Source organism: Orcinus orca, chromosome 8 (assembly GCF_937001465.1).
Source record: "Orcinus orca chromosome 8, mOrcOrc1.1, whole genome shotgun sequence".
NCBI classification, from domain to species: Eukaryota; Metazoa; Chordata; class Mammalia; order Artiodactyla; family Delphinidae; genus Orcinus; species Orcinus orca.
The window spans coordinates 14649017-14669549 of NC_064566.1; the positions used below are offsets into that span (position 1 = coordinate 14649017).

Consider the following 20533-nt stretch of genomic DNA (forward strand, 5'->3'; position numbering starts at 1 on the left):
GCTCTCTCCCTAAGACTTGACATGGAACAGATGCTAAGTGAGCACGTGTTGAATAAATGGGACCCTCAGAGCTGGACAGTCCCGGAGGTTCAATAACCAACCCCATGCTGAAGCCCAGAGACGGGAGCGGGTTTTCCAAGACCACCCAGTGAGTTCGAAGGCAGTGGGGGAGGCTTTGGTTCTTGGTCAAAACACCCTTCTCATTTCTCCTCTAATCTCCTGGGTGGTGTGGGAGATCGCCCAGCTCACCCAAGGGGCATGGCTCCAGAGCCAGACCACCTGTGCTCAAGTCCCCCCTCTGACTTTATGAGATGTATTGACCCTGGGCAAGTTCCAGAACCCCAGTTTCCTCTTGGATAAAATGGAAATAACGGTGGTACCCTCCTCCACGTTGTTGTGTCACCACCCCTGCAAGGTGATTTTATTATCCCCGCATTCCTACGGAGGAAGCAGAGGCTCAGAGGCCTCAGTTACTTGCTCAAGGTAACACAGCGTCAGAGCAGCCGAAACATTGCTTAGGAACTCATGTCTCTGCCCTTGACCCCGCCCCAGGACTGCTGAATCCCTGCCGCCTGGTGTCCTCTGCTGCCCTCCCCTGCTCCCACCTCCCGGTGGTCTGATTGATAAGAGTTGGGCTGCTGACTTTTCACCAGCCTCTCTCCTGAAGAGGTTGCCTCTTATCGGGTCTGAAAGGCAAGTTTGCAAGACTTAAAAGCCTCCCGGACAGGGGAGCTGGTTTACATGCCTCCAGGGCTGATTCAGCTCTTGGCTTCTAATGAAAACAGACTCCTGCTTCCCGGCTGAGCTCAGAAGGGACACTCGGCTCACAGCAGTGGCCGGTTTGCTGTAAGGAGGCACCGTGCTGTCCTCAGTCTAGGGGGCCCAGGACTTCTCCCCCCAGGACCCCTGCTGTCTGTTTCATCCTCTCTACCTGCTCTCTCCCCCCTTTCCAGGAATGCAGAAACAGGGGTCTTAAACTGGTGGGGTGTGAGTCGCTTTGGGCCAGTAGATGAGATGGGATGACCCAAAATAGTAATTTTTAAAAACAATTGAACCAACATTTAAAAGTCAGATGATTTATTTTTTAAAAAATTGGATTTCTAGCCACCCCAGCACAAGGCAAGATTTTTCCAGTTTCCCAGAATTCCCGCCTCTCTGAGGCTCCTCTGCCCCTTCCCTTATTTACATTTCCTGCTTGTTCTCTATGGGTACCTGAGTTTGAGAGCCCCATTGTGCTGTACAGCCTGGTGGGGAGTTAAGTCAGTGTGCTCACTTTACAGATGAGGACTCTGAGGTCCAGAGAGGGAAAGTGACTTGCCCAAAGTCACCCAGAAAGTTGATCATGCAACCAGGACTAGAGCCCAGAATGTCCTCTCCCAGGGAAGCATTCGCTGCCCCGAGCACAGCCTGCACACTTGGGCTTCTGGGGGTTTCCTCCTTTGAGGTCTGGAGGCAGCTGTAGCCTCTTCCACATGGCTCCCGCCCCATAGCACAGCTACCAAAGAGGGATTTCAACAGTCAGATCTGTTCTCATTATGTCACTCACTTCCCAGCTTTGAGAAAAAAGAACACTTTCCCCAGTGTCAGGATACAGCCAACCTCCTTGGGATGACATTCTGATCCTGTGCTATGTGGCCCCAGCCTACCTTTCCTGCCTCACCTGTCACTCCTCCATCCCTTCCCACAGCCTGTCTTGACAATTCTCTCTTCCCCAAACACGCCACTGTGTCCTTTCCTCAGGCTGCAGGCCACTCCCCTTCTGCAGAGGAAACTCTGCTCAGCCTTCAAGGCCCCCACCACACCACTTCCTCCAGGAAGCTTTCCTGGACTCCTGATCCCACTCCGGGGTCTCCTGGTCAGAGTTAATGACGCCCTCCTCTCCTTTGTCACTCTGCTTCTCCCCCTTAGAGCACAGGTTGCTTTGTGTTCCTGCCCCAGCTGCTGTATTTGCCTTAGTCACCTGCCAGCCTGTTGATAACTTACCGAGCGCTTAGTGTGTCTCAGGCTGAGCCCTTCACATGGATTAGCTCATAAATTCAATAGTCCTTGCAGGTAGATAGATCTCCCTATTTGTTCAGATGGAGAAACAAAGGCACAACTGGGTTAAGCAGCCTGTCTAAGGTCACTCAGCCAGTAAGTGGCCATGGTAGGACCCACCTGGGGTCCAGAGTCTCAGGTCCCACCCTCCAGGCTATTAGTGAGGGGTGCAGAGCAGGACTGTGTGTGTGGCTCTGATCCAGAGCCCTGCACCCTGGTCAAATGAGCCCAGAGGGTGTCCTCGGGGTCAAGGCCAGATGGGCAGCTCCTGGGGCAATTTCCTCCACTCTCAGTTCTCAAGCCCATTGCCCAACCCCCAACTCCAGCCCCTCCCCCGGTATTTCCCCCATTTTTCTTTACCCACCCATGGCCCTCTCTCTCCAGTCTCATTATCCTTTAATAGAAAAGCCCCAAGCAACTTTTCTTGTGGGACCACCATGGATCAGAATCAACTACTGGAATTTCCCCATATAGCAAACCACCCCCCTCCTCGGGCCTTTGCTCATGCAGTTCCCTCCACCTCTGCCTGTGCCGAAGACCTTTCACACTCCTTCGTTCCTCTCTTCCAGAACTCTGTCCTGCCCTTTTAGAGGTAAACTCTGTTCCTGGCCTGACCACCCCTCTGATCCCAGCTCAGCCCACCTCCCCTTCGCCCACGCTGCCTCGGCCATGCTGGCCTCTCTCTGTTCCTCACACAAAGCCAAGTCCCTTCCTGCCCCAGGACTCTTGCCCTTGCTGTTCCTTCAGCCTGGAAGGCCCTTTCCCTGCTTTTGCTTCTCCTTGTCATTCAGGTCACAGCTCCAGTGTCACCACCTCTGGGGTGACACCTGCCCTGTTTGCTCCCGTGTGACAGCAATGACTGAGCTGTTCTCTATTTCCCCTGAGTTTGAGCCTCAGGGGAGCAGAGTCTGCATCTGTGTTGCTCACAGTAACCCCAGCACCTGGCATGAGACCTGGCACATATTAGGGGATGAATAAATATTTGAGTAAATGCAAGAAAGGGAGGGAGGAGGAAAAGAGAGTGCTGAGGAAAGGAAAGAAGGAAGGGAGGAGGGGAGTGGGGGAAGGGAAAATAAGAAAAGAGCACCCAGTTCTTCCAGCTCTTGATGTGTTGCCAGGTTGCACTTTAAAACTAACAAAGCACCTTGTCCCTGGCACAGCCTGTGTGTGCGGGGGGGACCAAGAACAGGAAAGGACAGACGTCCCTTTTTACCCTCCAAAGGCAGCATCTGGGTGAGGCTCATCTTAGCAATTTTTGTCCCACTGAGAGCCTCTCGCCCCTCCCCTCTCTCTGCCTATGAGGACAGGCACCCCAGATGTCAAGTTCACTGGGAAGGGCCAGATAATAGAAATGAGTGCCAGAGGTTGGGCCTGACCAGAGGCTGAATGGGGGACAAGAAACATTAGAGCTCGAAGAAGACAGGGGTCCTAGTGAGCTGGGACAGTAGGGGGATGCCTGTTGTGGTAGAGAGTGGCTGCCCATGGCCATGAAGCCACGTGTGAGCAGCCTTACTGCTGCCTGATAAAAACAGCTGTGACGCAGGTCATAAATTAGAATCCGGGTCCCAGATTAGCCTTGGAATTAAGAACCCTGAGAATTCAAAGGGGAAAACAAATGACATAAAATTCAATTTAAGGATTAAATAGTCATGATTTCTGGTGAAGCCGTCTCCTGAGATTATTAAATTGCCTTGCATTTGAGAAGGAACTCTCACCTGAAGTCCCAAGCTGGCAGCGGGTTACACAGTGGGTTGACACATGGTGCCACTGGTCCCTAAGCCTTCAGGTCCTTGGGGAAGGAGTGGCTCTGCCTGCTTGTCCCCCACCCATCAGTCAAGCCACCCTCCAATCATTCCCTGCTATTGGGTCCCAAAGAGAGAGAAAGTTCGCAAAGGAGGTGAGGAGGGTTCCAGGCAAGCCCATTCCCACCGTGGGCAGCTAGGAGTTTGCAGGTTGTAGACAGCACCGTGCCACACGACAGCACCTGGAGCACACAGGCTGTGTGCAGGCTGGAAGGCAAGGCCCTAGAGGTCCTCAAGTCTACCCCTCCTCTGATGAGGAGAACAAGACCCAGGGAATAGAGGGACTCATCCAAGGCCACTTAGTTAAGTGTCAGGGCTGGAACTGGACCCTGGGGTCTCTTGACATCTGGGGTTCATTTCTTAATAACACCACAGGCCATTCAAGCAGGCAGTTAGAGCCAAGTAACATCTGCCCCAGGACTTTGGTTGGAGTTATCAAGAATGAGGTACTTTCTGGGAATTCCCTGGTGGTCCAGTGGTTAGGACTCCATCCTTCCACTACAGGGGCACAGTTCGATCCCTGGTCAGGTAACTAAGATCCCATATGCCTCGCGGCGTGGCCAAAAAAAAAAAAAAAAAAACGAATAAGGTACAATACTTTCTTTCTCCTGAGGTTGCCCAGCTGGTCAGATGTAACCCCAGATCTTCTGAAACTCATCTTTGTCACCAGTTAGACCGAGGCTACCTGAGGGTTAAGCCAGAGAAACCATAGCTAAGAGATGGAGGGAGATAGACTTCAGATGATATCATTTGACACCTGGATCCAGCTATGCCTGAATGCAGTAACATGCAATGGTTTCAGTTACACGAGTCAAAACCTTTCAAGTCCGAGACCATTTGAGTTGGGTTTCTGTCATATGAACCTATAAGAGTCCTGACTAATTCAGTGTCCCTCTTCTGGAGGAGAGAATCCAAGCTTCTAAGAATGGCTTGCAAAGCTTTGAGGACTCAGCACAGCTGCTCCACCCCACAGTGTTTGTGGGGCCCATACCCATTCCACCCAATCCTTGTGCCTCCATGAATGCCTCTGTCTAGGATGCATTTGCGTCTTGTGTGCCTGGAAAACTCCTTTTCATTTCCCCAAATCCTTCCCAGTAGTAATTACTTTTCTGTTTGTTTGTTTGTTTTTTCTTTTTTCAAACTTCCCCAGAGGGACCATTTCCTCCCTTATGCCATGTCAAGCATTCGGTGTATTTCTGTTGTGCTTCCTCTCCTGGTTTGCCATGGCCATCTCTTCATTTGCTTCCCCTAGAGGAAAGGGATCAGTTTTCAAATGCGTTGGCATCTCCCAAGCTTAATACAGCTCTCAGTATGTAGGATGGAGCAAAACTGAACAGAACATGGCACAGAGAGGCACTAAACCTATATAACTGGCTGACGTCTTTCAAAGTCAGCCAATGGGAGTCCCTGTCCCCAAATATCTCCCAGAGTCACCTGTCAGACCTGGCCAGGGCAGCCTTTTGGAGAGATAAGCCTTCTGATGCATTTCTACCAATCCCTGACTCGGTTAAGAGTGTTGGTTCCAGAATCTTTTCGTTTGGATTCTAAGCCTGGCTCTGTCACCTCCTACCTGTGTGTCTGTAGGAAGGATCCTTAACCTCTCTGGGCCCCAGGCTTCTGGGTTGGACTTAGTGACACGGTGTGGTGTAAGGAGCTTGGAACAGCGTCTGGCACATTGTAAGCACCCGATAAACGTTAGGTGTTATTATTCATTGCAGAGGAAACGAGGTGAAGATTAACAAGAACTTTGATGAGGACCTTTTGTACTTTTCACTATCACTCTGTTTCGTATTAAACGGTATTTTATGTGAGTGCTTACCATGTCGCCCTGTTTAATTGATTTAGAAGCACTTCTGAAAGCTTGCCGCTGCCCAGAGCCCAGGTATGCCGTTTCAACATGATTAACAAAGATGTTTGTGGTCATTTTATCAAATGTCGAGCATCAGGTATTTAGTGAGGAACATCATTACATCGTTCCCGTGGGAGAATTAGATTAGATTTAGATCATTTCGACTAATAAGCGCATTTTACAAGCCCAGGCTCTCCCAAGTCGGGTGGAAAAATAGCTCAGAAATGGAGGAATTCACTGCAGGATGGAGCCCCCAGACCCTGCTCACTTTCTGGCATTGGTCACCACAACCATAGGCAGGGAAGAAATTTCACCTCCCACCCTTGTGTAGCCAGATAGTATTCTCAGCTCCTGGGAAAATAACTCATTCCACAGGGCTCTTTCTAATGATTTAAAGCCTAGCCTACGTAGGCTCTGGGCTCCCCTTACAACAAAGGGTTCAAGAGGGCTGGAGGGAGGGCCAGTGAGGGCTCAGTTACTGAAAGCCTTCTGAGTGCCAGGCATTGTGTTTTAGGGCATTATCTCATTCAACGCCACAGTATCCCTGGGAGAAATGTATAATTAGATCCATTTTACAGATGAGGAAACAAGGCCTAGAGTGGTGAGCTGACTTGTCCAAAGTCACACAGCATCGTAACATGGAGTAGAAGCCAGATGTCTCGCCCCAGGTCCTGTGTTCCTCCCACACCTCACTCCCTGTGTCCTGGGGTATCATGACTGGGAGCCTTTCCCCAGCCTGACTCTGAGCCAGGCTCCACCTCGTTTTCCACCCTGTGTCCTACTGATTCCTACTGTCAACGCTGGTGGAAAATTCCAGCACAAGTTCTCTCTTGGGTAATTTACAAATGACTACTTCTTGCAGTTTTTAAGTTATTGGAATCAACTTCCAACAGGGCCTATGCCATGGATAGAAGTGTTTCTAAGTAGGGGACTCACCCAACCTGGGGAAGAACAATTCACAATTCATATCCTACTATGATTTATTCCCAGGTAACGATGAATGGCAAGCGATCTCCGTGACCGCTGACATGCTCCTCCAAGGGTATTTTTAGATGAACTCGGGACATGAGGTTCAGAGACTTCAGGGGCCAAGAGGAAAATGGTCATCTTGGGATTGGCCCCATGGTTGGAATCTGGCTCATCTCACGTGGAAGAGGGACTGTATTGATATCAAGACAGGAGAAGGACTTCCCTGGTGGTCCAATGGTTAAGAATCTGCCTGCCAATGCAGGCAACACGGGCTCGATCCCTGGTCAGGGAAGATCCCACATGCTGTGGGGCAACTAGCCCCTGTGCCACAACTACTGAGCCCGTGAGCCACAACTACTGAGCCCGCATGCTGCAACTCCTGAAACTGCATGCTGCACCTACTGAAGCCCTTGCACGCCTAGAGCCCATGGTCTGCAGCAAGAGAAGCCACCACAATGAGAAGCCTGTGCACCACAACAAAGAGTAGCCTTGCTCGCCGCAACTAGACAAAGCCTGCATGCAGCAATGAAGACCCAACGCATCAAAAAAAAAGTCAGGAGAGCCCCTGGGGACACTGAAGTGTGAAGTCTACTGCCCGTCAGCGAAACGAAGTCCGCCCCTCTGTCCTAACTCCTTTACACCAACATACAGACCAAGGGTGTCCATAAAAGACTCCTGGGCTACTTCCCTCTGGATGGTATGGACTCCAAGGACCTTGAGGGGAGCTGAGCTACAATGGATGGAGGGAACCTGAGCCACTGATGACTGCATGGAACAGTGCTCTCTCTCTTCCACTGACCTGCTTTGGACTTGTGGCATGAGTAATTAAAAAAAAAAAATCTCTTCTGGAATTAAGTGCCTGAGACTTGGGGTTGTTTGTTACAGCAATTATGCTACACTGACTGATACAGTCTCCCTTCACAGACTTTGTCCTGAGCCTCTCTCTCAATCTCCTCCTCTCCCTGAGCCTTGGGTTTTCCCATCTGTTTTCTGTTTTCTAACCTTTCTAACCTCATCCTGGGGTAATTCTTCTCCTGCTACCCTGATGCCTATGCTAGAGGTCAATGCTCCTCTTTGGTTCTTCTAGTCCTCCTGGGAAGTGACCGCTTACCTCCAAGGAGCAAGATCAGGAGGAAAAAAAAACTACGTCTCTGGACTGAGATGTGAGCCTTTGACTCCAATCTGGGCTCTATTACAAACCTGCTGCGTGACTGTGGATAAGTCATTTCCCCCTCTGAGTTTCAATTGCGCCATCTATAAAATATGGAAGAAAGATTTTTTAACCTTTAACAGTGGCAGTTAAGTTGGATTCAACTGCCAAATCAGACTCACAGGATCCCAAATGACAGTGCTCACAAACCTACAGTTTATTACAGGAAAAGGACACGACAGAGTGACTGCATTCAAGTCAGGATGTACTTCACAGATAGGTGTTTGGAGAGGTGGGTGCAGGCTGCTACCATCCTCCCTCTGTGAGGGGAGTGGGCATGGAACACCTCTAAACCGGGGAGGAGTCTCAGCTGAGGTATTTTTACATTTTGCTGGTCATGTGGGCATTTTCCTGCTACATTACCAGCCTCAACAGCAGAGCCCTTCAGGGGTCTCACCAAGGCCAGGTGCAAATCCTCAATCCCACTGTTTTATGTTGGGCATGACCCGTGAAATCACTCAATGGAAAAGTGGATATCGATCTTTAAATATTTTAGAGCACAGATAAACTCAATATATGACAAACAAACAAACAAAAAATCCCACTGTTTTCCATAAACAGTGTTGACAGGCTGGTCGGAGTTGCCCTGAAACTCCTCCACCCCTGATGACAGAACGACACTGTTGCCCAATCATGCCCTGACTGGGGGTCAATGCCATGAGGGGGCTTTCAAAAAACAGCTCATAGCCCAGCCCCCCGCCCCACCACTGCCTCCCCATCCTATGGACTAGATCTTTTTATGACAAAATGATCATCCTTAGTTTGACAGCAATTAAAACACTCATGTAAATGTCAAACATTTACAATAACCAGTGGGGGGTTGGTACAGATTTGAACAGACAAACGAACCATCCGATAACACAAAGTTTCTCATATTTTTGTCCTCACTTTACGATTCTTTCGCCTCCCTGCTCTACAAGCCATCTGCACTTAATGGTGTACATTTGTTGAGTGATCAAGAACTGTAATCAATTTATCATTAATCAAACCTAAATCTTCTTCAGGCCAATTCTCCTCCGTAGGCATAATGTCCGGAAGATGTTCTGATTCACTCTCCCAACACATTTGGTCACAAGCATCAGTGTCATCATAAATTCTATTAGTTTCTACAATATTAATTAGACCTATGAATCCCATATTATAGCAGATAGCGGTATCATGTGCTACCTTGGATATGTGGTTACGGGATAAATGAGACATAATTACAGTGTAATTATTTTGGCCCTCCCAACAAAATCTACCTTTTCCCATAGGCCATATATTATTTCTTGTAAGAATGTAGGTTAGAGACCACGTCTCTGTTATTTCAGGACTCAGAACCTCTTGAGGACACAGCCAAACTCTTTATCGCAGGTTGCCTGGTTTGACAGCTACTCGTTCCCAGTGACAAGAATCCCCCAGGAGGGCTCGTCTGTCCCTCAAGATGGAAACATTAAAAGTTCTTTGATCACAGTCCTGGGTTCTACAGTCCTTGGATACTTCGACTTGAAGAGAGGCACGATTCTGGGTTGGGAAGGTGAGTTAAATCGGTAGATTGGGCACGCTGCTGTTCAGACCGCGGAAGAGCCGTTATCCCTTCCTCTTTTTGTCCAAGAGGCCTCGGAGATTAAACACATTGATTTCCTATCAGGCAGACAAGCTGGGCTGAGGCATGAACAAGCCGCTCAGCATAAAGGGGAGGCGGGGCAAAGGCCCCTGGTTTTGCTGAATCATCTTGGAAAACGCTAATGCCTGCCCGGGGAAAGGCCTCATTTGGCAAGAAGGCCGGAGCCCCCCGCATTTCCCCCGAGGTGGGCTGCGCCACAAACCCAACAGTCCTTGACTGTGTAACTTGACACCCCGGTACTCTTGCCCTTGGTGTTCTTGTGGCTTTAAACCCTGCACTGAGCTAGCCGTTTTCTGAACACCTACTGTGTGCTTGGTCCTTCCACCTGCGGTACTTGGCTTAATTCACACACCTCACCAGGTGGGGCAGGACTGTTTATCCTCCTTGAAAGATGACTCTGTGGTCCCCAGAGGGGAAGTGACTCACCCAAGCTACTGACTTTGCAAGTGCTGCAGCTGAGACTCAACTCAAACCCGGGTCTTTTGAGTCTAACATAAGCTCCCCATTCTGCAGTCCGTCCAACACTGGACTGTCCATGAGACTTAAGGCCTGCCCGTGGCACCAGCACAGCCTGAGCCAGACTGAATGCTCATACAGGGCTTGGGAGACCCCAGAGCTGGCAGAATGACCCCCTGATGAGGTTTCCATACACTTCTGAGGCTAGACAGTCCTTTCTGATGCCCAGTTTCTGTTGGCAAAGGCCTTTTCCAAATAATAACACTCTGTTGGTAGGATGGGCACCACGTCCTCCCATTTTACAGATGAACAAATGTAGACTGTAGGAAGTTGTGGCTTCACCATGGACCAAGGTCAGGTCCAGAGCTCTTTAGGGTGGCTTCCCCAGTGCCTGGTGTAGCCCCTTCCACATTAGCAGACCCTCAATTCTTTTGTCAAATGAATAAATGAACAAATTACAGATTTTCCATTTCTTTACTTAGTTTTGGGACTTCTGAAATGATCAAAGACTGTTGCCCATTAGAGCAAGAAGGGGCTGTAGAGATCATTCAGTCCCCTCACTGTACTGATGAAGAAACCAAGGCTCAGAGAGGGCCAGTGACTTGCCCACCATCACACAGCTGGTCAGAGGCAAAGCAAAAAGTAGACTCCTTGTTCAGTGCTCAGGATGACCTGACTCATCTCAAAGGCTTCCCATCAATGATGCTGGGCTTTGCAAACAGCCTCTTTGGGTGGCAGGGGTATGTTGAAGAGAGGTGATACCTTCTCCAAACTACCTGTACCCAAAGGAGGAATGGGCAAAGCCAGAGATCAGCAAGCTTTCCTGTGACGCCACAGGAGCCTCCCAGGGGCTTCACCAAGGACCTTGTGGAGTTTCAGAGCCTGAGGAGCTCAGAGCCAGAAATCAGCCGGCCCAGTTCATTTCTGCAGACACGGAAGGGGAAGAACTAGGGTCCCTGCCCTCGTGGAGCTTGTGGCCTTGTGGGAAGAGAGACAGAGCACAGGGTCCCCTCATAAATGTGAAAGTTCAGGAGTGTAGCCCCCACCCCCACCCCGAGGGAAGGTGCAAGGTTTCTCCAGCTCCCAGTTTGTCTGTTTCCCCTGTTCTCTCACCTCCGCCCCTCTGGTCCCTCTGGTCTGACTTCCCCAGCCTGCATTGCTTTCATGTATCTTCTACTGTCTTCATCCCCCCGGCCCCGCCCCTCCCTCCCTCTTCAGCGTTGCTCTCCTCTCTCTCCATCTCTCTGGGTTCTACCCATCATCTCTTACATCCTGCCCTGATCTCTGTCCCCATCTCTTTCTCTCCTTCCTTCTCCCGTCCCATCCCTGCAGCATACGGATCCCTCTGTCTGCCTACAGCCTCTGCATGATGCCTTTCATCCTTTTCGCTCTGACCGGGGTCTGACTCTCTCTGCTTCCCGCAGTCTCGCCCCCTCTCCCTCTCCTCTCCTTTCTCTCCCAAGACCCGGAGCCAGAGCCCTTGTTCCCTGTGCCTCTGTCTGTCTCTGCCTCTGGAGGACCCTCCCCATGGCTGTGAAAACACTTGGGCCTCATAACCTGAAGGGCAGGATTGATGAGAAAATAAATTCCTGATTAGTGTTTTAATTTTAAGGATTTTTAGAGGGGACTGAACAGTAAGGGAGGCTGGTGGAGAAAGTCTGCATTATTAAAACCATAAATCCTCGGTGGGAGGGACAGGGAAAGGGGCTGAAAGGAAAGCAGAGGGGGGCGGACAGGGCTTCCTTTGGGATGGGGGAGTGAGGGTGTAGGAGGTGAAGCCCAAGGGCCTGTGTCGTCCCCTCCCTCCTCTACCCAAAGAGGCTTCGCTGGGTGGGGGCCACAGGACCACCCGCCTTGGCCACTCCTGGCTCCTCCCTGCGTGCGCTGGGCCGCAGATGAGACTGACAGCTCCTGGTTGCTGGAGGGCAGGGAGGTGGAAGCCTGCTAGTCCAAGTCTCTCTCCAACTGGCCTGCTCGGCATCGAGCAGAATAAGTGCCCCGTCAGCCTTGACCGGCAGGAGAGGCAGGAGAGCACAGAGGTAAAGCACGTGTGGGGTTGCTCCCTGCCCCAGCTTCCCCTTCTGCTGGACGGAGAGAATCATAGCCACGCACCCCACCTGCCCCTGCCACCTCACAGGTGTGTGTGACGGTGCAACGAGACAATGCACAGAAAGTGTTGGCACCCATTAAATGTTAGCTTTTGTTCCTATCGCTGGCAGAGAGCAGTGCCCCTCTGTAATCTCAGTTTGATTCTCAGCCCCTTTTACATATGGACAAAAGGAGGCCCAGAGAGCTAAGCCCCTTGGCCAAGGCCACAAGGATGTGAGTGCAGCTCTGCAGCCAGTTTTTCTCCAGGCTTCCCTGGGGCTGCTCTCAGAAGGGGGTCACACTTCATTTGGCGGGGGTGGGGGGGTGGGGGGGGTGGGGGGGTGAGGGGTGGGGGGGGGGGCGGTGGCGGGGTAGACTGGGTCGGGCCAGCAGCCCTGTCTGGCAAGTGGGGAAAGCAGGGCCAGGAAGTGGGACCGCTTGACTTCACTGACAAGGCCTGGGACCTGCAGGCCAGGTGGCCTGGGGGAGGATGGGGAGGGGGGTCTACCTTCTGCTCTGCCCTGCCCTCGAGCAAGAGAACGAGGCCCTCAGCCCCAGGCCAGCAGCCTGGGGGTAAGTAAGTGTGACAGGTGGCACGGGAACTTCTGCCTGCCCACCCGCACCATGTACTTCTCCCCCTCTTCAGCCCTCCAGCCTCCCCACCTTCTTTTGGGTGACCTCTAAGTCCCAGGGGAGTCACTGGCGTTACAAACCCCCGGGGGATTGCATACTGTAGTGTGGGGAGGGCAGGGGAGGGATGGGTGATCCATCATGATGAGGAAGCAGTCCCTCCCTGGGAATTTCTCCATGGGTCTTCAGGCCGCACTTCAGAGGCAGGAGGGCTGTCCCTCTTGAGAAGGGAGCCTGGAGCAGGGCCCTCAATGAGTAATTCAGAGGAAGGGGCTTAGCAGCCGCCTTGGGAGGAGGTATGGGTGGTCTCTAGGGGTGAACAGGGCCACTGAGCCCCGCTGTGACACAAGAGGCATGCCATGGCTGGTAGAGGAAAGAAGAGGAGGAGAAAAAGTCCAGCCCCCTCCCCCCTCCCCCCAGGAAGCAGTCTCTGTGGGTCTGGGTGGCCTTTCCTCTTCCCTCCAGGGTGGCTCTGGACAGCCAGAGTCACCAACCTGGGTAGGACCCTGGGACCCCCTGAGGCACATTCCTGGCTGGTGGTGCTGATTGGGCCCCAAATCCCTTTACAAGCTGCCCAAGGCCCACGCACCTTAGCCTATTTTAATAAAGGGAGTTTGAGTGCGGAGGAATTGGGGCCTGCGGCCAGCCCCGCCCCAGCAAGTTCAAGGGCCCCCTGTTGCTCTGTTACTTGTTTCCTCTCTGGTTTTTGCTAGGAATTGGCTTTGGAGCTCTGTCTTCTTTCTGGTAGCCCCAGGGCAGGTCAGAGAAAGGAAGAATTTGGCTCCCTGGCTGGAAGAGGGCTGGCTGGCCATTGACCTAGTCTTCCAGCTTCCCTTGGGAATCTGACCACATCCTGGCTCAGCTGGGGTCCAGGACGGAGCACATTATGACGTGGTAGTATTTCAGCTCAAACCCGTGGTGAACTGGCGTGGAGAGGATCTGCTTAAGAGACTGCTTGGGTTCTAATTCTGGTTTTGCTACTTCCTTGCTGGATCAACTTGGGAACGTTACTTACCCTTTCTGTGCCTCGCTTTCCTTGTCTGTAAAGTGAGGATGCAAAACTCCCCTCAGAGGGCTTTCATGACTCTTTTCCCCAAACTCAGCCTGGCGACCAGGCCTGGTGTGGTGCCCACTGCCTACCGGCCGGGTGTCCCACACTGGGCCTCATCCATCCACCCGGTGGGGCGCTTGGCCACTTCCTCTGGGAACCAGCTGCCGCCCGCTGGCTAGGATGCCCTATGGTCTGGTGTCACTTAGACGTGGTCCTGGTCACCGTTGGGAGTCCTTGCTCTAGCACCCAAGCCACACCATCCTGATTCTGTTCTGCCCAGGCCCTCATCCTGCCCTCGGTCTTGCTAGCAATCACCCCACCCCCATGCCACCAATATCACCATAACGCAGCACTGGACTGTCTTCCACACAATAGCTCTTCCGATTCCTCCAAATAGCCCTCCAAAGCTGGTACTATCACCTTATTCGCAAAAGAGGAAACAGGTTCAGCAAACACTGTGACTTGTTCAAGTTCACACAGCACAAATAAGGTGTGGAAGGACTTGAACTTCCATCTACCTGCAACAGGCAGGATTCCGACAGGCGAAGATGAGGTCAGGAAGCATGAGCTCCACGGGGTGATGCAGGTGGGCGGTGAGGGACAGTTGTGGCCCCAGTCTAGGAAGAACAGGGAGGAGATGGAGAAAACAGGAGGCTGGGTGGGCAGAGGGTCCCTTGATTTCAGCACCACTGACAGCTTGAAATGGTTGTGAACCCTTCTGGGAAAAGATAGGCTGACGGATGGAGCCCTAGAGAGGAAGCCCAGATTGATGGGTTAAGTAGAACTCCCACCCACCCACCCCCAGCCCTCAGCCCTAGGTTTCCTGGGTGGTGGCAGTGGTGAGAGAATCCAGCTGTTTTGGTGGGTGATCCTGGGCCCACAGACTCAATCTGTAGTAACTGATGGTGCAGCAAAGAGAGAAGAGCCTTCGCTTAGGAGTGAGGACGGGCCTTGGCTCAAATCCCCAAACCATCACTTCCTGCGTGACCTCGGGTAAACAAGCTTCCCTCTCTGTGCCTCAGCGCCCTCATCTGTAAAACGGGAATAGCACCCGCCTCGCAGGACTGGACCGAGCACTGGATGAACGTCAAGCAGTTAGCATCGTTCTCTGCGTGTCCCAAGGCCCTTCAATGGTGGCGGTTTGCAAGGTTTGCCCTGACCCTGCTTTGAGCTCAGTGCTTTTGGGCAGAGGCTTGGCCCTGTTTGCATCTTCATTTCCTGGTCTGTGCAAAGGGGAAGGTGGGACAAGCTGATCTCAACAGTCCTTCCAGCCATGACAGTTGACTGCAGGCCGGGCCAGCCTTCATCTGGAGCTACAGGAACGTGGACAGGGTGTCACCTGGGGGCAAAGGGGTTTCCTGCAGTGGCGTGTTTCCTCTGCAAGCAGAGTGAAGGGAGGGGTCTGTCCTGGGCCTGAGGAGACAAAGAGGGGAGCAGCAGGAAGATGCCTGGGGGAAAGGGACTGGCTGTGGGGAGGTCACTTTGACCTCCGAGCTGGAAAGGAAGCTGAGGCAGAAAGCCTGGCTGCTCAGGCCACTGCTTGTGGCCAGAGTCCTGAGATAGCTGTATGGGTAGAACTGTGCAGGGACTCCGGAACCACAGGCCTCGTTAGGCACGTTTCCCGAATAGCCAGGGACCTCTCAGCTCAGGCCGTGTAGTCAGGACACAACCCACATTTCCCTGCTTTTAAATCCGGGGAGCTGGAGAGGGACCCCTAAGAGCAATTTACCAAAGCTACAGGCACGAATTCTGTAGCCCGACTTGGGCCCACATCTCTCATCTACTATCAGGTGCTGTGTGACCTTATGCAGTTTGCTCAACCTATCTGAGCCTCAGTTTCTGAGTCTGTAAAATGGGGTTAATAACAGTAGATGCTCTACAGAGGGGTGTACCCTGCACGGAAGAGTGGCTGACACATGGCAAAGGCTTAATAAACGTGAGCTAAGTGGTCTCATCCCCTCCTCACAACAGCTGTGCATACTGGTTGCTGCCCCCTTGCACAGATGCGAAAACTGAGGCTAGAGATGAGCATGATTGCCTAAGGACATGGGGCTCATGAGTGGTGGAGCAGGAATGGGATCCAGGGCTGGCTGACTCCCAGGTCTGAGACCCATGCCCCCTCCATCCTTTCTCCTATGACAGGTTCCTGAGGTTCTGAGTGGGGGTAGGAAGGGGGAGTGTCCCCCCCAAACACTTTCAGTAGATCTGAAAGAGGCTCTCAGGGTCCTGGCTGCCCTGGAGCTGTGCTGGGGTTAGGACAGCTAGACTGGTCTGCCCAGTCTCCTTTCCCATTTTTTTTAATTTATAACTTTTCCAATTTCCTGAGCGCCATCACACATAGAAACCATGCTAGGCATGCCACTCATGTTAGCTCATTTAATCTTCACAATATCCCTACGGGGTAGGTGTAATTTCCCCCATTTCACAATTGAGGAAACAGAGAGGGTAGTCCCTTGCCCCAAATCACACAGCTGGTTAGAGCTAGTGGGGCTGGGACTGGAGACCTCTGCACCTCTGCTTTCCACCCAGCTGTCACGCTGGAGTGTGATGCCCACAGCCAGTTATGCACCTGTTCTGTGCCTCAGTTTCTCCATCTGTAAAGTGGGAGTGTTAAGGATAGAAGCTATTGGGTTGGCCAAAAAGTTCGTTTGGGTTTCCGCACCCGAAGGAACTTTTTGGCCAACCCAATGCATATCTTCTGGGAATATTATGAGGATTAACTTGGTTAATTAATGTGCACCAAAAACATTTGGGAGAGTGTCTGACTCGGAGTGAGTTCTCCGTAAGCAAAACTGAGTTGCTGTCAGCTCTCCTGCTTAGCACAGGCCATGATGGCACACAGTCAATGGCACTGGGCGCCCTGAAACTCTTAGGACTCCTCAGCCATGCTTGGGAGGGCTCCGGTGGGTGGACCTACCCAACATTTATTTAACCAACATTCGGGGGCATTTACTGGACGCAGGCACTTTACAAACAACTCATTTATCCTTATGACTCCCCTCTGAGATCAGTAGGGATTGTTCTAATCATCCCTTGCTTACAGATGAGCAAACCAGGGCACAGAGAGGTTAAGAAACTTGCCCAAGGTCACACAGGATTTGAACCTAGGCACCTGGCTTCCAAGTCTGTGGTCTTAGCCCCTGTGCTCCACCACTGCATCTCACAGCTCTTCTACCCCCCAGAGCCCAAGAACCTGGGCGAGAGAGGAGCCACTTTCCTTTACAACCACCCCCAACTCTTCACCATATAATTAATGATGATTATGTTATCTTCTCGGGAATGAAACAGACACACCATGACTGTGAAGCCAGTTATTCTAGATCCGCACGCCCTTCTCCCGGGAGATAAGGGCTAAAGAGGCTGCAGCCAAGGTGGTGATCTCTAAATTCCGTACAGGAAGGAGAATCCGGGAGCAGTAGAAAGACTGTTGGCCCCATCTTGCTCATGTCCCAAACTATTTTCCACATTGTTCATTTTTAAAACATCTAAATCAGGGTCTGACTGGAGAAGTGGGGTCAGGACTGGTCATCATGGGTCCCCGGCATGGTCCATGGCCAGAGCAACCTCAGCAGAGACCTACTGAGCGAACTCCATGAGTGAAAGCCCATTCCTGGACGCACCCAGGGAGGAGGGGTGGCTGGTCTAGCGTTCCTCTCTTTCAAGGGGCAGGAATTCAGGCCGAAAGAGGGGAAGTGACTTATGCAAGGTCACACAGCAAATTGATGGAGATCAGAACTTCAGGGTCCCTGGTCACTCCTTGTGACCGTAACATTGACAGGATGTCTCACCTTGACCTGGGCCCCCAGAGTAACAAGGAGAGGGCGTGGGAGATGGCTCAAGGGAACGCTTCCAGTTCCTGGGACTGTAAACTCCATGAGAATGGGAGCCCCCCGTGTCTTATTCTTTGCTGGATCCCTAGGGCCCAGCACGGAGCCGGACTCACAGTAGTTGTTCAGTAAATATCTTCAGAATGGCTGACTGACTGAATGACCCCATGTGCAGTGAAAGTGGATGAACAGAGGGCCAGTTCATGCATGCTAGAAGGACAGTGGAATCCTTGACCAGAGTGGGAGCTCCTGATGGTTTGGAAGACTTCAAACTGCTCACTGTGGTTTCTTTGTAGGAGCCAGCTGGGCCCGTGCTCCTGGGAAACTTAGAGCTCTCATCTAGGGGCAAAAAGTGAGGGCCATCTCTCTCTTCTGATAGGAAACCCCTTCTGACCTACCCCCTCCAGGGTGGATTCAGGACGAGCCAGCAGCCTCCCAGGAGAGACAGGCCCTGTTGGCTGCAGACAGTGCTGCCAGGGCTCTGCACCTCTAGTGCCCCAAGCTACCTGAGTCCAATCACAGTGGTGATGGCAGCTGTCACCTTTTATTGCAGCCGTTTTGTGCTGGGGTCTTTGCTCTGTGTTTTATGTATATGATCTCACGTAACCTCCCACCACTCACAGGGGCGGTGAGCCCCATTGTACAGATGATGAAATTGAGGCCCAGAGATGTGCAACATCCTGTCCAAGGTCACACAGCCAAAGGGACAGAGCTGGGGTTAAATGCGGTTCTGTCAGACCCCAGAGCCCCTGCTCTGGACCACTCAGCCTAGGACATGGCACTGGTGGCAGGGACCCCAGACCCAGCCCTGGGACCCAGGATGACCCAGCCAGGCCCTCTGCCCTGAGGAGGAGTGGGTGCTTTATCTAAGGCTGGCACAGAGCTGCCCGGGACATATGTGAGCCTCATCATCTCAGCAGGGGAAGCTTTTTGGGAGAGGAGACACCCGTGGGGCCTCCAGAGCACCACATCCAGGGCAGGCCACTGGTTCCAATCCTCATGGGTCTCACTGCTCAACTGGCCCAGGCTTGGGCTGCCTAGTAGATTGGAAACTGGAGCCAAAAGACCTGGTTCTCGTCTCAGCTGGGCCATTTTTTTTAGCTCTGTAACCTTGGGGAGGTCTGTTTGAGGAGGCTTGGTTTCCTCATAGAGGTGTAATGAGTATCAACAGAGGTGTGGGCCCTCCCTGCGTTTGTATGGTTTTGGAGTTAGCTGAGAGTATCCAGTATTGTGGCAGGGGAGGAATGTGGATGGCCTGGATGTTCCAAGTCCTAGCTCTTGGCTCCTTCTCTGGCTCTGGCTCTGGGCCTATGTATCAGTCAGCTATTGCTATGATAACGCTGCAAAACAAACATCCCCAAAGTCAGTGACTTACAGCAACAGGCATTTATTCTCACTTTCGTGGACCTGCAGGTCGACTGTGGTTCTCCTAATCTAGGATGGGCTCAGTTGGGCACTGTTTCAGACTGCAAGTTGGGTTCAGGTTACTCCACATAAGGTCATTCTATGACCCTGGCTGAAGGGCAGCAGCCTCCCAGGGGAACCTCTTCTTCCAGGCACCAGCAGAGTGCAAAGGAGCAGGTCAATCCACAGAAGCATGTTTCCAGCCTCTGCTCTGCCATGTCTGCTCATATTTCTTGCTCAAAAGTGAGTCACATGGCTAAGCCCAACTTCAATGTAGGGAGTGTCCCTACTGCACAGTGGGAGGGGAGAGTAATAAATACTTACTGGAAAATAATCCAGTCTATCATGGCTGGAAGACCCCCAAGTTAAATTCACAAGTAGGGAGAGGCCCATTTTGGCCACTGCTGGCCCTAGGCCTCTCTGGCTCAGGATTCAAGTACAGAGCGAAGAGGCAGACAGGGCGGGAGAGGGGGCTGCAGAGGGGGTCTGAACATGGGGTGTTGTTTTCACGGTGCAATGCCGGGTGAGCCGTTATCCTCTTGGTGTCTCTGTTTTCCACCTTCACATTCTCCAAGGCCCCTTCTAATGGCCCTGCCAGGCCCGGGCCCTTCCTCCCTGTCCTGTCCCCAGTCCGCTTCCCCCTCACTGTGGCTGGCATCTTTGGAGTACAGAACAAACAGCAAGGCCCCACACCACACCCAACTGGCTGGCATTTCAGCTCACAAACACTTCTCCCTGGGAAGCAGATCTAATTTCCACCCCATGAGTAAATGGTTGTCTCGCACCCAGGCAGCCCCCGCCGCGGGGCAGCCAGCTGCTTCCAGGGTGGGGACAAAGGTGGGCAGAAATCTGGATCAGGACTAGCTGCAGGCACACGGATGCCGACTCCTGTGGAATAATCACCCTTCTTCCTGTGGTGTGGAGTCTGGCGGGTGAAAGCTGCAGGCGGGCGGGGTGGCGAGGCTGTGATTGCACAGGCAGGGCCAGGCCAGTCTTTGAGACCATGAGTAACGTGCCCTCTCTAGACCTCAGTTTCCTCATCTGTAGATTCTGGAAGGCCCTTTCTAGCTCTTAAGCCCTATGGTTCTAAATGGATCTAGCTTTGTTCAAAGACGGATTTCTGTAGCACCGAAGTACAAATCAAATTCCCAAGACTTATCCTTCCCTCCCTTTTGCTGACCCTGGACAGATAGGATTGGAACAATCACTCCTCTCTCCTCTGCTGCCAGGCGGGCCCTCTCTGCAACTACCTGGCTGCTGGGGCTGGTGGTGCCTTTCTGGAGCTTGACACCGGGGACAGGTGGGGTGGATGGGGTCCTGATTCCTTGGAAGGCACCCTTCACGGGGGCTGGCTCCAGAGGGCTCAGCCCGTCAGGGCCCTGGGGATGGAACAGGCTTTTCAAAGAAAAGGTCACTCCTTTCCCAGACCAAGTGTCCCCGGAAAATCCCGAGGAAGCTCCACGTGCCCTCCTGGGCCGTCTGAGGGCACAAAGCCAGGGCGGCTGAAAGCACCGCTGGAGAAACCCCAGGAGGCAGGGCAGTGAGACCAACCGGCTGGTGGAATTCACCTCCAGGGAGGGCGGGTGCCCCCTCCACAGCTGACC

The 20533-nt window shown here is 52.4% G+C and overlaps 1 long non-coding RNA gene across 1 annotated transcript in view; it reads right to left on the reverse strand.

Moving 5' to 3' along the window:
• Positions 1 to 12434: 12434 nt before the first annotated feature.
• LOC117197823 (uncharacterized) overlaps positions 12435 to 20533 on the reverse strand; it is a 111463-nt gene continuing 103364 nt past the window's right edge. The window contains exon 5 of the long non-coding RNA XR_007478709.1: positions 12435 to 14315. This is a non-coding gene — a long non-coding RNA (uncharacterized LOC117197823). The remainder of the gene's footprint in view (positions 14316 to 20533) is intronic.